Source organism: Ruditapes philippinarum, unplaced genomic scaffold, assembly GCF_026571515.1.
Source record: "Ruditapes philippinarum isolate M1 unplaced genomic scaffold, ASM2657151v2 ctg275_1_1_1_1, whole genome shotgun sequence".
Taxonomy (NCBI): Eukaryota; Metazoa; Mollusca; class Bivalvia; order Venerida; family Veneridae; genus Ruditapes; species Ruditapes philippinarum.
In genome coordinates, this window is record NW_026852998.1 from 336,368 (window position 1) to 351,135 (window position 14,768).

At 31.6% G+C, this 14,768-nt stretch overlaps 1 protein-coding gene across 21 annotated transcripts in view; it reads left to right on the plus strand.

The window, feature by feature from the left end:
- Positions 1 to 5,169, plus strand: part of LOC132730725 (CUGBP Elav-like family member 2) — a 141,315-nt gene extending 136,146 nt beyond the window's left edge. For all 21 annotated transcript variants that reach the window (XM_060716731.1, XM_060716753.1, XM_060716770.1 and 18 more), the window contains one exon: positions 845 to 5,169. The gene's annotated coding sequence lies outside the window, so the exon portion shown is untranslated. The remainder of the gene's footprint in view (positions 1 to 844) is intronic.
- The last annotated feature ends 9,599 nt before the right edge of the window (positions 5,170 to 14,768 follow it).

A 14,768-nucleotide genomic window follows, 5' to 3' on the forward strand; every position in this document is an offset into this window, starting at 1 on the left:
CGCTTCTTGCTTTTGTATAAGCAATTATAATAATGTTTCACTCTGGTGATGATATGAGCTGCGTCATGACAAAATCAACATAGTGTGTTTGCGACCAGCATGGATCCAGACCATCCAAGCAGTCTGATCAGGATCCATGCTGTTCACTATCAGTTTCTCCACTTATTATATGGTTTGTAAACGAACAGCATGGATCCTGATCAGAGGATGCGTGGGCTGGTCTGGATCCATGCTGGTCGCAAATGCACTATGTTGGTGTTGTCATAACGCGGCTCAATATTATGATAAAATGTCACAATTCATGTCACATTTCGAATTGTAAATTCAGTTTAAGATAAATCTCTTTAATTTTAATGAATGCATTGGTAAACAAATGAATCTACTTAGATATAGATACAATATGAAAAAAAAAAACTTAATTGTAATTTACTTTTATGCTGAAGAGCCATCAGAATTCTAGTCTATGTGAAAAATTACCGGCATTTGGTAATAATTATTCATTGTTTTGTTTCAATTTTTTTCTTTTGGTGATTCACATGCTGAAGTATAAATTATGGAGATGCAAGTCTTGTGGGGTTGGGGGATTCATTGCTGCTGTTTGATACAAATGACAGTGGTTGTTTGTCTTCTGTAGTGCTTTTATCCCTTGGCTAGTTTTAAAAGAAGGTTTCATGAATGGAAAGATGATTTATTTTCATTTTAATGGAATAGACCAGATATAAATAAGGATGTTAACATACAAATTCTTGCATCTCTATAAGCCAGACATTTACCCCCATTTTTGTTTGTAACAAAATGTTTATGTGATCAAAACTCATTTTATTCCTTGCTTTTCTATGTTCAGAAACATTCAAGTGATGTCGCTGTCCCTGTGTGCCTGTAGTCGTCATGACAGCGTGTGTCCATGCATAAACGTTCTTCATGTTGCCTCACGAGCACTAGAAGGCGGCCATTGTGAGCATCTCGTGTATACATGTCAGTCTGCACTTGTGTCTATTTATAAACAATCTGGATTTTAATGGAGCTCATTTTTTCCTTCTACTTGTTTCTTCATCTTTCTGGTTACTATATTAATGTGTTTTATGTAAACAAATTGTGGTAACCATGGTGCAAGGTCTAAGATATTAACTGTATCATTTAGTCATGTTGTATTTGGGTTTTCACTAGAGTATTATGTATATAAATATCATTTTTTTACACAAGTCTTGTGTAGAAGCAAAAAGGAATTTGTGCTCTTTTACTTTGTTATTTTTTTTCCCCTTAATGTTTTTCTTTGTACAGAGTTTGCTTTTTGTTACATTTTTGTTCTTAAGAAATATACAAGATTTTAATTGTTTTGTCCGATAAAAATCAATAAAGAATTGAGCACTGCCATTACTTCATTGTGTTAATGCGAGATGTATTATGCCGAAATCAAACTAAAGCTTTTAAGTATTGTTTTATTGAGATTTTATTGACTTGTTAAATAAGCATGTAACATGTTTTAATTTCAAACTAAGATATTAATAGATATAAGAAATAATTGAAAATTGTCATAATTTTATATGACATTACTTGACATTACTTTTTTATATGGCAGGTTTTTTTTCCTTTTTGCATGGTTATTTCTGATAAATTTGTTTACCTTTAGTCCCTGTAGGATAGGTATTTAATCTGCAATTTGTTTATCACCAAAGATTTTTCTTTTGAGATACAACTTTTTAAATTATAATTTTTCTTTATTTGGGCAGTTTTTTGTTTAATTGTTTACAATTTAATTGCACAAAAATGTTTCTACAAATTTTGTCATCCATATTAAGACACAAAATTATCATATACTTTCATCATCACAGAATTTGATCTAGAATATATTTTGTTGCTAGGAAACAAAACAAAAAAGCCTGAAAATCATTTCATTTAAACAAAATTCAAATATTTGTGATATTGTGTTTTTTAACATTATTTAATTTTTTTTGTCAATCTTAAATTTGATAACAAAGATGTTAATAGTATTGGACACATGTTTTCTAATCTGTTAGAGTTAAGTGTTATTATAAATACAGCATAGATACTATAAGTAAATGTTTAAAAAAATGTATATTTTTCTAAAGATCAGGCTTTTACTTGTTGGAGACAATCATTAGGTTAGATTTACAAATCATAACTTTAGAATGTGAGTCTTTTGTATTATTTTAAGGTCATTAAATAATAAAGTAATTGTTTTTTTTGCCACTCAGAAGAAATAAGTCCTTGCTTAACAGGATTTTTTGAAAATTGATTGTATTAAAATGAAAAAAGGAAGATATTTTATATTTTGAAATTATAAAATGGTAAGGGTGATTTGATGAAAAAAGAACTGGATGTAGTATATATAAAATTTGTTAATGCTGGCCTCTTTTTGACCTGGAAGAAGTTGTTAGTGGTATGTGTGTGACAATATATAGATTTGTGTGACAGGGTTAAATAAAAGAAAGTTTATATTATTGTTATTGTATTCATTATACAGGTGTATAGAGACACAGAAACTAAAATCAAAATGTAGAAAAAAATGTTAGTTTTATTTGTATTGTTAATGTCATTTACTCAAAGAGAATGTTCATATTCTATCTAGACTAGTAATACTTGAATAATATACTCATTCTGTATACTGATTTTTGGAATGATAGCAAAGCAACAAGTCAATTTCTGGTTAGAACATCTCAATTATTCAAAAATGTTTCTCCATATAAAACTCTCCTTTTTTGTGTGAACAAAAGCTGATTATACATGTAGAATGTAGTTACTTAATTTACAAACTTAATAATATGTCTTTACCAAAGATAAATATTTATGCAAATCTGTACATACTTTAATCAGGCCAGAATAACACTTGCTGAAATTTTGTATTTCCATAAAGAAAAAGTGAAAGTTTTTTAATTTTAAAGCAAGACAGTGTGTTGCAAAGAATGAGTATAGAAAGGTATGAAATAAAATATTCAAGTTTTACTGGTGTTGTAATGAATGTGTTGTCTAGCTTATGATTTTTGTCAAGTTGTATGTAAAACAGTTAATGTACATAAGATGTATACATTTTGTTATACAAACATTATAGATACAAAATCAATCTCATTTATCATAGACAAAATTTTGTTTTCTTTTTTTTGTTTAGTTTACACAGATTTTATGTGAGGATCATTTAATCATTGTACAGAGAGCGAAAGGTATCGTCCGATAATTAGCTTTAGTTTTAATTATTTTAGAATATTTTACCAAAGACATATATTTAAATTTGGTTACAAAAAGTGCTTAAAACACTGTTTTATAGTGTGTCAGAGTAAGCTGTGTAACTTCAAATTAAAAATGACTCTCAATAATTGTCCCTTTTTATAACTCAAAACTTACATTTTATTTTTGGTAAGTATATATTTATTTGTTGAACTTGTGGTATATGGTACAGCAAAAAACAGTTTGCTACAATGTATCAGACATAGTGAAGGGGAAAAAAACCCAAAATTTTTATATTATGAGCTAAAATGTTAAGCAGTAGGTAAATAGATTATAGTCAAGAGCATGACAGCAAACAGATACTTGTTTTGTGAAGAAGTATTTGATGTATTCACTTATAACTGATATGAAAGGGAATTGTAGTAATACTTAGGTAGTTGCTAGGGTTTGTAGATGCAGAAGGAATTGCTTAGTCTATATTAAGATCTGGTAAGTTTTAAATTAACAATAGCTTAAAGTTCAGGAAATGATATTCATATTCAACTTCATGCAGAGTACATGATTTTCAAAATATAATGTTACTTCAATTTCATACTTCAATTTCATGAACTGTATATCTGTGAAGATCACTTGAATTTCATCTCTGAGAGTTTTATTTTTGATTTTGAAAAAAAACAAACATTTTTTGATAACATATTAAGAAAATTCAGAGCCGGGGAAAGCTGAATTATTCAATTACATAATTGGAAATAATTAGAACTTAATTAAAAGCTGATTGTATTATAATTGCTTTATTTCAGAGTTACAGAAAAGAATGATATTACACATTAACCTCTTTTATTAAAAGTTCAAGAAATGATCTGAATTCCATAACAGTTGCCATATGATGAATTCTTGCCTTAGTTTTCTTTAAAATGTGTTTTACAGTAGAAATGCTCATATTGTAGCAGTTATTTCATATTATCTTTTTATTTTGACAATTTTTGTTCATTTTTTTTGTATTATTTTAAAAGTAACATATTAACTTTTCTATTTTTTTAAATAGATCACTGTTTTCATTTTAAGGTGAAACAAAGACTTTAACTGAAAGTAGTTTCTTGAAGAAAAGGGAAAAGTTGATATTGTTACTTGTGTATGTAGAAGTGATAGGGTAATTTTTGTATATACAGAGTTATATTTCATTATATAAGGATATGGTATATTTAAACTAACATGGACTTGGTTGTGTGTGGTGCGGTATGCAGTTTAACAGTTTTGTTTTATTTGGCGCACTGAATCCCCCCACCGTAATATTTGTAAAATTAGAACTAAAATTTTATCATCAAGTAATTGAAATTCCTATTGTTTCAATGCTAAAAGTGTTTCATGCAACTACCCTTGTGGCATGGGATATAAGAATGATTCAACAAAAACGACTTTTATTTAACATTCGATACTTAGCATCCATCTATATAACAACCAGTGAATACTGGTAGCTGTGTAAAAGGATACCTATAAGGTGAATCAAAACAGGATGTTTAATTTGAGTTGGAATGCTATTTTTTCTCAAATTGAGAGAAAGAATGGTAGACACATTCTAGAATTTCTTTAAAAAAAATATCAAAAAACTTTTTCATAACATTTATTCTTGAGAACAAGGTAGAAATAAGGACATTTTGGCTAAAAAGAGTTGTTTTCATTGAATAGACGATAAAAGAGAGAGATAAAAGAGAGACAGAAAAATTTAATTATTCGATTTTTATGTTTATTTCAAGAATAACTGCTATGACAAGAGTTCTGAAACATATCAGTGTCACGTTATTATAAACAAGTGTTGTTCCATTTGTTAAGTGTGCAAAATATTGTTGCCATGGTTTCATATTGTGACCGTGGTAATGTATTCATGTTTCCGTGGTTACGCACTGATGTCTCCTACACACAGTATCTCAGGAATATATGTCAACTTTGTGTTTCCCTGGTTACCAAACACGTAATGGCTCTATAAATTATTTTTTCTTGTTTTTTTTTTATTTATTTTATCACTCGTGTTTTCAAATTTTCAAAGTCACCAAACAAAGTTATGTTACTTGTAAACTGTTGAATGTTAGAAGGAAAAACATACTATTTATAGAGATACATGTATATCATTATATATGTTACATGTTTTAATCTACATGTCCACAATTCAATGACTGTGATCAAATAAATGTAAAGTAATAAAATGACATTATAGAAAATATCTGTTACATGTATAGGAAGGTTACTCTTTGTTGAAAAGTATTTTTTGAGTTCTGTTGTTACCATTTTTTTTTGTGTGATAAATTACATTAAATAATGTACATAGTATGATCAAGTTATAAAAAAAATCGGGTGTGAAATATTGAATGTCAATTTATTGTTGTTTTTTTTTTTTTCGTGAAAAGAATTTTTTAGTTTCCGGGGCCTAAGGACATTTTTTTTGTGATTTTTTAAAGAGGGTTTTATAATATTGTTTTTGGGGCTTTATTTTTGGAAAAAATTTCGTATTGTTACTTCAGTCGAATAAGTGGAGACGTTTTTTTTTTCATAAATTAAAGCCAAAACATACATTATTTTTAAAAAAAGTATGTCCATTCATATGAATTTTCAAATTTAATTTTTAAGTTCAAGACCATTTTTGTGATGTTTGTTGTTTTTTTTAAAAAATAAATAATGCTAAAATTAGTTTGAATGCATATTGCATTATTTCTATAAAAGTCAATATGAAGTCAAGATTACTTTGTACTTGGTAGAGATAAAGTTAACCTATGTTGTTCATGATTATGGAAAATGTTACATGAATTCAAAAGCTTTATAAGTTTGTTTGAATATAAATATATAATCTTAAGAGCTTAACACTCTGGAGAGCTTAAAGATAATCTTTTATCTAAATAACATAAAAGTAGTATGGCAAGTAATACGATTCCTAGTAGACCTACTTGGAAAGTATGATTAAAACTTCTTTTATAGATGGTACAAGCTTAAACAAGAAACCTACCTTAAAGTTTAAGGTATTTATAGTGACTGTTAAAGTGAAATAAGTGCAGTTAGAGAATTTCATAATTTATATAAAAAAAAAATGTTTCAAATGCAGGATTGTAATTTATGTTAAAAATTCAACAAACGTGATCTTTTGATAAATATGTTTACATCATTATCCACTCATATTAACATAATTCCGTAAAGCAATAATTTTACCGTGTTAATTCATATGCATGTTTAAAACTTTTTTTTCAGGGCAAACTTTTATTGCCACAATGTTATTATTATTAAAGTAATCAGTTTTGAAGATCGATTAAACCACATCAAATTTGAACATTGACATTTCACGATTTGGTTAGCATCCAAAGTAAAACGAGGAAAGTTTAACCCTTAATTTGTTGAATTCTTACATTAATTGGTCAACATTTCTTTTCGGATTTGTACATAAATATCCATGTTAGGATAATAAAGATGAAAATTAGTCACCTAGCAGAATAATTCTTGTCAGACTGTGCGCATGTGCAAGATGGCTTGACACTATACTGGTAACTAAGACTTATCACTTCCGGCTTCAGCAAGATAAGGGTTAAATGTTCATTGAATTCCATGAAAATACAAAACATTTTAGAAAATCAAAAAAAAAGGTTCATTTGGTGTTGTGAAATGTATAAAAAGTAATCATCGATCTTAGCTGGACTGGAAGCCAACAGTATAAACCGTTACTGAAAAGTTACTTTCTTAATTTTGCTGTTCCTTTTTTTTTTGAAACGAGACATTTGATGTGTAGATATTTAGTTGTGTAGGATCTAGTCTGCATTATAAAGAAAATCAAAAACATTACATGTTGGTATCTTCCATAGAGTTGTTGGTATATGTTACTCAACGTATTATAGTTTATATATATATCAGAAATATATATGTCGATAAGTCAATATTTAGTTTTGCAATCATGGGGAAGTAATTTTAATGCAGCAAAAGAATTGTTTTAATGGATTCAAGTGTCCATTTATGGTATTTTTTACTTCTGTTTTAATCAAATGTTTATGTGAATGAAACTTTGATAAGTTTGTTTTTAAGTTTTTTAGTTTTCATGATAAAGAAATATAATGTGTTTGCCAGTATTTTGGTTTGAGATAGTTTGTATTACGTTACATGTCGTCAGTTACTATTGTACAGATAAATATGACAATAAAAAGCATTGAATCAAAACTCTCTTGTCTTGTGATATATTTTCGCAAAACTGAAACTTTGTTTTCTAACAAATATATTTATTGTCCCCTGCCTTTTCGAAGAAAAAAGGGGGATATAGTAATAGGCTCCATCCGTCCGTCCGTCTGTCAACACTACCGAATAGGGATAGGGGGCCATCTAACTGTAAACAGAACAAAAGAGAACAATAGAGTTCATTCCGTAACAATAGAGTAAGGGGCCATTGGCCCTCTATTAAACAATAGAAAATAACAAAAGAAATGGCCCCTTATTCCATTTCGGCCGGACTTCCGTCCTTCAGCCCGTCACACTTTCTTGTCCGGTCTATAACTTTGTCATTTGTCAAAGGAATCTGGAAAACCTTGGCACAAATGTTTGTCATGATAAGACGATGTGTCATGCGCAACAATCAGACCCTTAACTCCAAGGTCAAGGTCGCACTTGCTCATTCAAGGTCAACATTGTCTATTTGATGATAAATGTCGTGTCCGGTCCATAACTTTCTTATATTTGAAGGGATTTTGTAAATACTTGCCACAATTGTTCACAATAATGAGACGATGTGTCATGCGCAACAACCGGTCACCTACCTCCAAGGTCAAGGTCACACTTGGAGGTCAAAGATTAACATGGTCTATTACAGGGTATATTTTGTGACCAGTCCATAACTTTTTCATTTATCAAAGGAATCTGAAATAACTTGGCCAAATGTTTGTTATAATAAGATGATGTGTCATGCGCAACAACCAGACCCCTACCTCCAGGGGCAAGGTCGCACTTGCTCATTCAAGGTCAACATTGTTTATTTGAATGATATATGTCGTGTCCGGTCCATAACTTTCTTATCTTTGAAGGGATTTTGTAAATACTTGCCACAATTGTTAACAATAATGAGACTATGTGTCATGCGCAACAACCGGTCACCTACCTCCAAGGTCAAGGTCCCACTTGGAGGTCAAAGATTAACATAGTCTATTACAGGGTATATTTCGTGTCCGTTCCATAACTTTTTTATAGATCGAAGGATTTTGTAAATACTTGCCACAAATAGTAACAATAATGAGATGATGTGTCATGCGCAACAACCGGTCACCTACCTGCAAGGTCAAGGTCACACGTGGAGGTCAAAGATTAACATAGTCTATTACAGGGTATATTTCGTGTGCGGTCCATAACTTTTTTATAGATAGAAGGATTTTGTAAATACTTGCCACAAATATTTACAATAATGAGACAATGTGTCATGCGCAACAACTGGACCCTTATCTCTAAGGTCAAGGTCACACTTGGAGGTCAAAGATTAACATAGTCTATTACAGGGTATATTTTGTGTCAGGTCCATAACTTTTTCATTTATCAAAGGAATCTGAAATAACTTGGCACAAATGTTTGTTATAATAAGACGATGTGTCATGCGCAACAACCAGACCCCTACCTCCACGGTCAATGTCGCACTTGCTCATTCAAGGTCAACATTGTCTATTTGATGGTATATGTTGTGTCCGGTCCATAACTTTCTTATCTTTGAAGGGATTTTTTTAAATACTTGCCACAATTGTTCACAATAATGAGACGATGTGTCATGCGCAAAACCGGTCACCTACCTTCAAGGTCAAGTCAAAGATTAACATAGTCTATTACAGGGTATATTTTGTGTCCGGTCCATATCTTTTTTATTGTTGAAAGGATTTTGTAAATACTTGCCACAAATAGTCACTATGATAAGACAATGTGTCATGCACAACACCTGCATCCCTACCTCCAGGTTCAAGGTCACACTTAGAGGTCAAAAGTTAATATAGTCTGTTTTAGGGTATATTTTGTACTTCTTCAGGATTTTGAAATAACTAGGCACAAATAGTCACAATAATAAGACAATATGTCGGGTACAACACCTGCACCCCTACCTCCAAGGTCAAGGTCACACTTAGAGGTCAAAGATTAACAGAGTCTGTTATATGGTTTATTTTGTGTCCTGTCTATAACTTCTTCATAGATCAAGGGATTTTGAAAATACTTGGCACAAATAATCACAATGATAAGATGATATGTCATGCGTAACACATGTGTCCCTACCTCATAGGTAAAGGTCACACGTAGAGGTCAAAGATTTACATAGTCTGTTATAGGGTATACTTTGTGTCCAATCCATAACCTGGGATTTTAAAAATACTTTGCACAAATAATCACAATAATAAGATGATATGTCAGGCGCAAAAGATGGGTCCCTACCTCCAAGGTCACACTTAGAGGTCAAAGATTGACATAGTGTGTTATAGGGTATATTTTGTGTCCGATCTATAACTTCTACATAGTTCAAAGGATTTTAAAAATACTTGGCACAAATAGTAATATTAATAAGACGATATGTCGTGCACAACACCTGCACCCCTACCTCCAAAGTCAATGTCACACTTAGAGGTCAAAGGTTAACATGATAGAATTTTAAATTCCGTGTTTCATTTTACTAGCATTTCTTTAATAAATTTATTGTTGCATTTGCAGATCTAGCATTGATCATAATTTTGGACTGAAAGTCCTGAAATCCATAACTAAATCTTTTGAAATAGCACAATTTTATGCTTCATATAAAACTTCCCCGAGGCGGGGGACGTTGGTAACTCTGCTACAAATTCTTGTATGACTGACTTTTGGCCTGATAAGAAACCTAAACTTCCCAATGTTATATGGTTCAATGTAAAGAAAGGCAAGAAGATAGAAATGAAAAAGAGAGTACACAGTAGATATACTGGATGGTCTGTATCTGAGCTTCCCTGCATGCACTGAAAAAAACTTGAAACCTTTGTAAGCAAAAGGCAGGCCGGGGCACACTCGTTCTTTTACTTGGGGACCATACTCCGCTTTTCATTGAATGGCCCGAAGGTGTCACATTGAAGGTTCCATGATAACCGCCGTATGAACACATCTGCGGATGTTTCTAAATTCAAAATTTCACCATTTTAATGTTGAATTCTGCTTAAGCCGGTGCTACGGGGCGTGGACGGTAGTTTGCACTTGACAGTACCGTCCATGAACAGGCTCAACCAAACCGAGTCTGCAACATTTTCAATTTTGCCGTTTTTGACTTTTTTCAGGGATTCCTGTTTTTTTCTACTTTCGTTGTTGAGTTAAAATACAGTTAATATCAAATTTAAATGGCAAATGTAATAACGACACTTCCCTGTCAAATAATCAAGATTTACAATCAAACGGACATTTCATTTATTGTCTGTTCGTTCGTATCTATCTCTGACTACTTTCTATGGAAGATTTTTGCTTGGAAGTTTTCTTGAATTTGAGGTATAATTTACGCTGATAACCCCAATGTCTTAAAATAAAATTCAGTCGTTAAAGCAGCATGCCTCCAGGTTCATGTTTATTTTGGTGAAAATTTTAAAAATGAATTTAAAAGTAAAATATTGTGAAATGAACAAAAAAGTTATTAACATATTGCAAACAACACTTCCATTCACTCAAATTACCAAAAAGAGTTCAATATATGCAAAAAAGCCCTTTCTGCATTAGTTACGCAGTAGAAATATGGTGACAAATACTGCAAGATTAGACAATAATGGCACATAACATGTAACTTATTACTTGAATATTGAATCTTCTAACTTTTCTTACAATTGTATGGATGTTTATCCCGGACTGTTTTGAAATATTTTGGCTCATCTGGAGGCATGCAGAGAAAATTAAGTAAAGTACATGTATGTACACATGTTTATCAACGTTTTTTGGTTCTTAAAATATGGTGGTTTTAACACATTTGAAATGTACACGCGGTAAAAAGCGTGACAATTGTTCCATTGCAACGAATATAGCAAATCGAAAATCACACATTAATGAACTAATTTGGTCATGTATGAATTGACCTTTGATTGTCAGAACAAACAACTCCAGGTTTGAGTGAGGGATATGAGTTCTACACGTGATATTCTTTCCCAAATATAAAAATGTCCTCAAAAATATGCAAAAACGGCCAATATCACATATTTCAGACGAACATAAAATGAACTACAAAGCAGAATACACCAAACATGAAAAACAACTACATGACTTATTTCAAAATTGTTAAAAATACATAATATTTCTTTCAGAAAACAATTTAACAAATTAATTATTAATTTACAAGTAATCAAATGTAAGTTAGTAACAAATGATGGAAATTCATTTCATCATGCATGTGAAATCAGCTTGTGCTTTAATCTAAAATTAAATTACAACCAGTTCCGGAATGCTATACCTCATTTCAGGATCAATTGTCCAAAAAGTTCAGTTTGTCTGTGACAGTTATTACGCTTGTAATCCGTTTCATTTCAATGCAATACGTTTCTATAAGTCATACTCATTTAATAACCTCTTGAACTTACATATTCTATTGTATAGGAAACGAAAAACTAAAAGAAAAAACTATTGATCAATAATACATGTATTAATTTTCCTTAAGTGAAATTGACTTGTCAACGAACCTAAAGGAACTTTGGCTTTGATTTTCGAGATTGTAATTTTAAAATAAAAATGAATTAGACAGTGCTTATCAGTATTTTCTAAATGGTGATAAATATATCACGGAATGTGTCACAACATGTGATTGTCTGTTTTGTTGTCAATATATGAACAAGTTGTAAGCAGAATAAACGAATTTTAAGAAACAAAATTAACTTTGAAACGTAGACTGTAATGAGCATAACCTGGTATCAATTGTCAATTCAAGGATTTTACCTTATTTGATAAATGGAATCTGCACATAATTTTTTAGACTGCATAGTGTGAAAGCTGCACTATTTCTATATTTGTGGCGTATCTAAATTTTAGGGAAGGGAAGTCCCTTGGAATCAATGAAAACCGCAAAAGTACACCATAAAAGAACAAGCAAATCCGGTTAGATTCAGTCTGTCTACCGATTTTGAGATAAAAATGATATTCATGAACAGGTTTAAACAGAATGTTCAACACAAAATGTGTCGGTAGTAACGACAGAGGAACTAGATGAAGTACCGGAGATCTTTTTACAGCTGCTACACAACATTTTATTCCTGCTTTCACGGGTATGTCATTTCTGGAAAGTTGTCATCCTTCGGAATGAATGGTATCACTGCTTTAAATATTTAACACTAAATGATAAAAGTTCAGAACATTTCGTCGGCACTCATAAAGTATATCATCAGAATCAAGTAAAACAAATGTATACAATAGGAAACAGCACATTTATCAGTCTTTTACAATGGAGAACAACCGCAAGAAAGTCAAATAAAAATAAAATAACTAAGTTATTATCAAGACATAATATAGGAAATAATTATAATAATAGTATAATATTTGTTATCAAAAAAATTGCTTTGAGTGATAAATTCGGCTGAAATCGAAAACTTTCAACGTCTTTATTACTATCTATGTTCAATAATTTGAAAAATTATCGGTCTTGTTTTCAAAATGTCTTAATCTAAATATAGACGTCCTTATGGTGCAGCATTTTCCCAACCGTAACCCCAGACATTAAACTTTTAAACATGATAAGAATAATTAAAATATTTGACTACTTTGTGTGGCCCTAGAGACCGTTGGTGGTATAATTTTTGAATGAACATTGTGGTCTTGTCGGAAATGAATATTTTTATTTGCCCGAAAGAATTTCGGGCATATTATGTTATACCCCCTGTCGTCCGTCTGTCCGTCCGTCCGTTAGCAATTTGATTTCCATTTAGCCCACAGTATTCAAATTTCATAGGATGATTGCCGATGTTGGGTAGTAGAAGACATCTATTGATTTTGGGGTCACAAGGTTAAAGGTCAATGTCACTATAACCTTAAAACTGAAAATGGTTTCCGCAGAATAACTTAGGTTCCATTTGGCCCACAGTATTCAAACTTCATAGGATGATTGCCCCTGATGGGTAGAAGACCCCTATTGATTTTGGTGTTACAAGGTCAAAGGTCAAGGTCACTATTACCCTAAAACTGAAAATGGTTTCCGGAGCATAACTTAAGTTCCATTTGGCCCACAGTTTTCAAACTTCATAGGATGATTGTCCATATTAAGTAAAAGACCCCTATTGATTTTGGGGTCATTAAGTCAAAGGTCAAGGTCACTATAACCCTAAAACTGAAAATGGTTTCCGGAGCATAACTTTAGTTCCATTTGGTCCACGGTATTCAAACTTCATAGAATGATTGTCCATATTCGGTAAAAGACCCCTACTGATTTTGGGGTCACGAGGTCAAAGGTCAAGGTCACTATTAGCTTAATACTGAAAATGGTTTCCGGAGCATAACTTAAGTTCCATTTGGCCCACAGTATTCAAACTTCATAGGATGATTGTCCATATTGGATAGAAGACCCCTATTGATTTTGGGGTATTAATGTCAAAGGTCAAGGTCTCTATTAGCTTAATACTGAAAATGGTTTCCGGAGCATATCTTAAGTTCCCATTTGGCCCACTGTATTCAAACTTCATAGGATGATTGTCCATATTGGGTAGAAAATCCCTATTGATTTTGGGGTCACAAGGTCAAAGATCAAGGTCACTATCACCTTAAACAGTTTTCGCTCAATAACTCAAGTATTAATCAACCTATAGCTGTATTAACAGCTTTATACCCCTGACGTCTTTTCGTCTATCCGTTGAAGCATTTTTACTTACAAGATAACAACTTGATGGTTGTGCTTTGAAAACAGCAACTGTATATACACATGAAGGTTCTTCAGCTATAAAGGAGGATTGCTTTTTGAAGGGGGTCATACTGTATTTAATTCCCATGTCTTACAAATGCTTCATCCTTACTAAAAGAAAAGATACTTTCGGGCATATAATGCTCCGCCTAGCGGTGCTCTTGTTATACTAATCATGTTGCCTATGCTACAGCGCTTTTATCCACAAGGTGGTATGTTTATATAATGATACAGATATATAAAACTATGTGCAGTCTTCGATTGAGATTATAAATGGTTGATTTTTACTTACATTAATGCAATAGTCTCAATATTTCGACGGCAAGACAGACCGATTTTATAATCTGATATTTCATTGGGCGACCACCGAATATACAAAAAAGCCCTAAAGCGCACAATTTGTTGGGCTAATTAATGCAACTGCTCTTAAAACGGATGACATTTGACTTTACTTTTTTAACATAAATTGCCTGCCACGTTTGTCAGAAATGCAGAAAATATGCAATCAACTATTTCATTTTAAAAATGATAACAACCTTACACCCAAAATTAATTTAAAATGAAATTCTAGACCAACCGATCCACCCGCATTAATTATATTCTTATTGCTGAAGAAAATAAGAACAGTAAAAAAGGAAACTTCATGGCTGAATAAAACAATGATAACTGATAACTTAAATAATTATTAACCAAATTAGAATTCATTTTGATACATTTCAACATG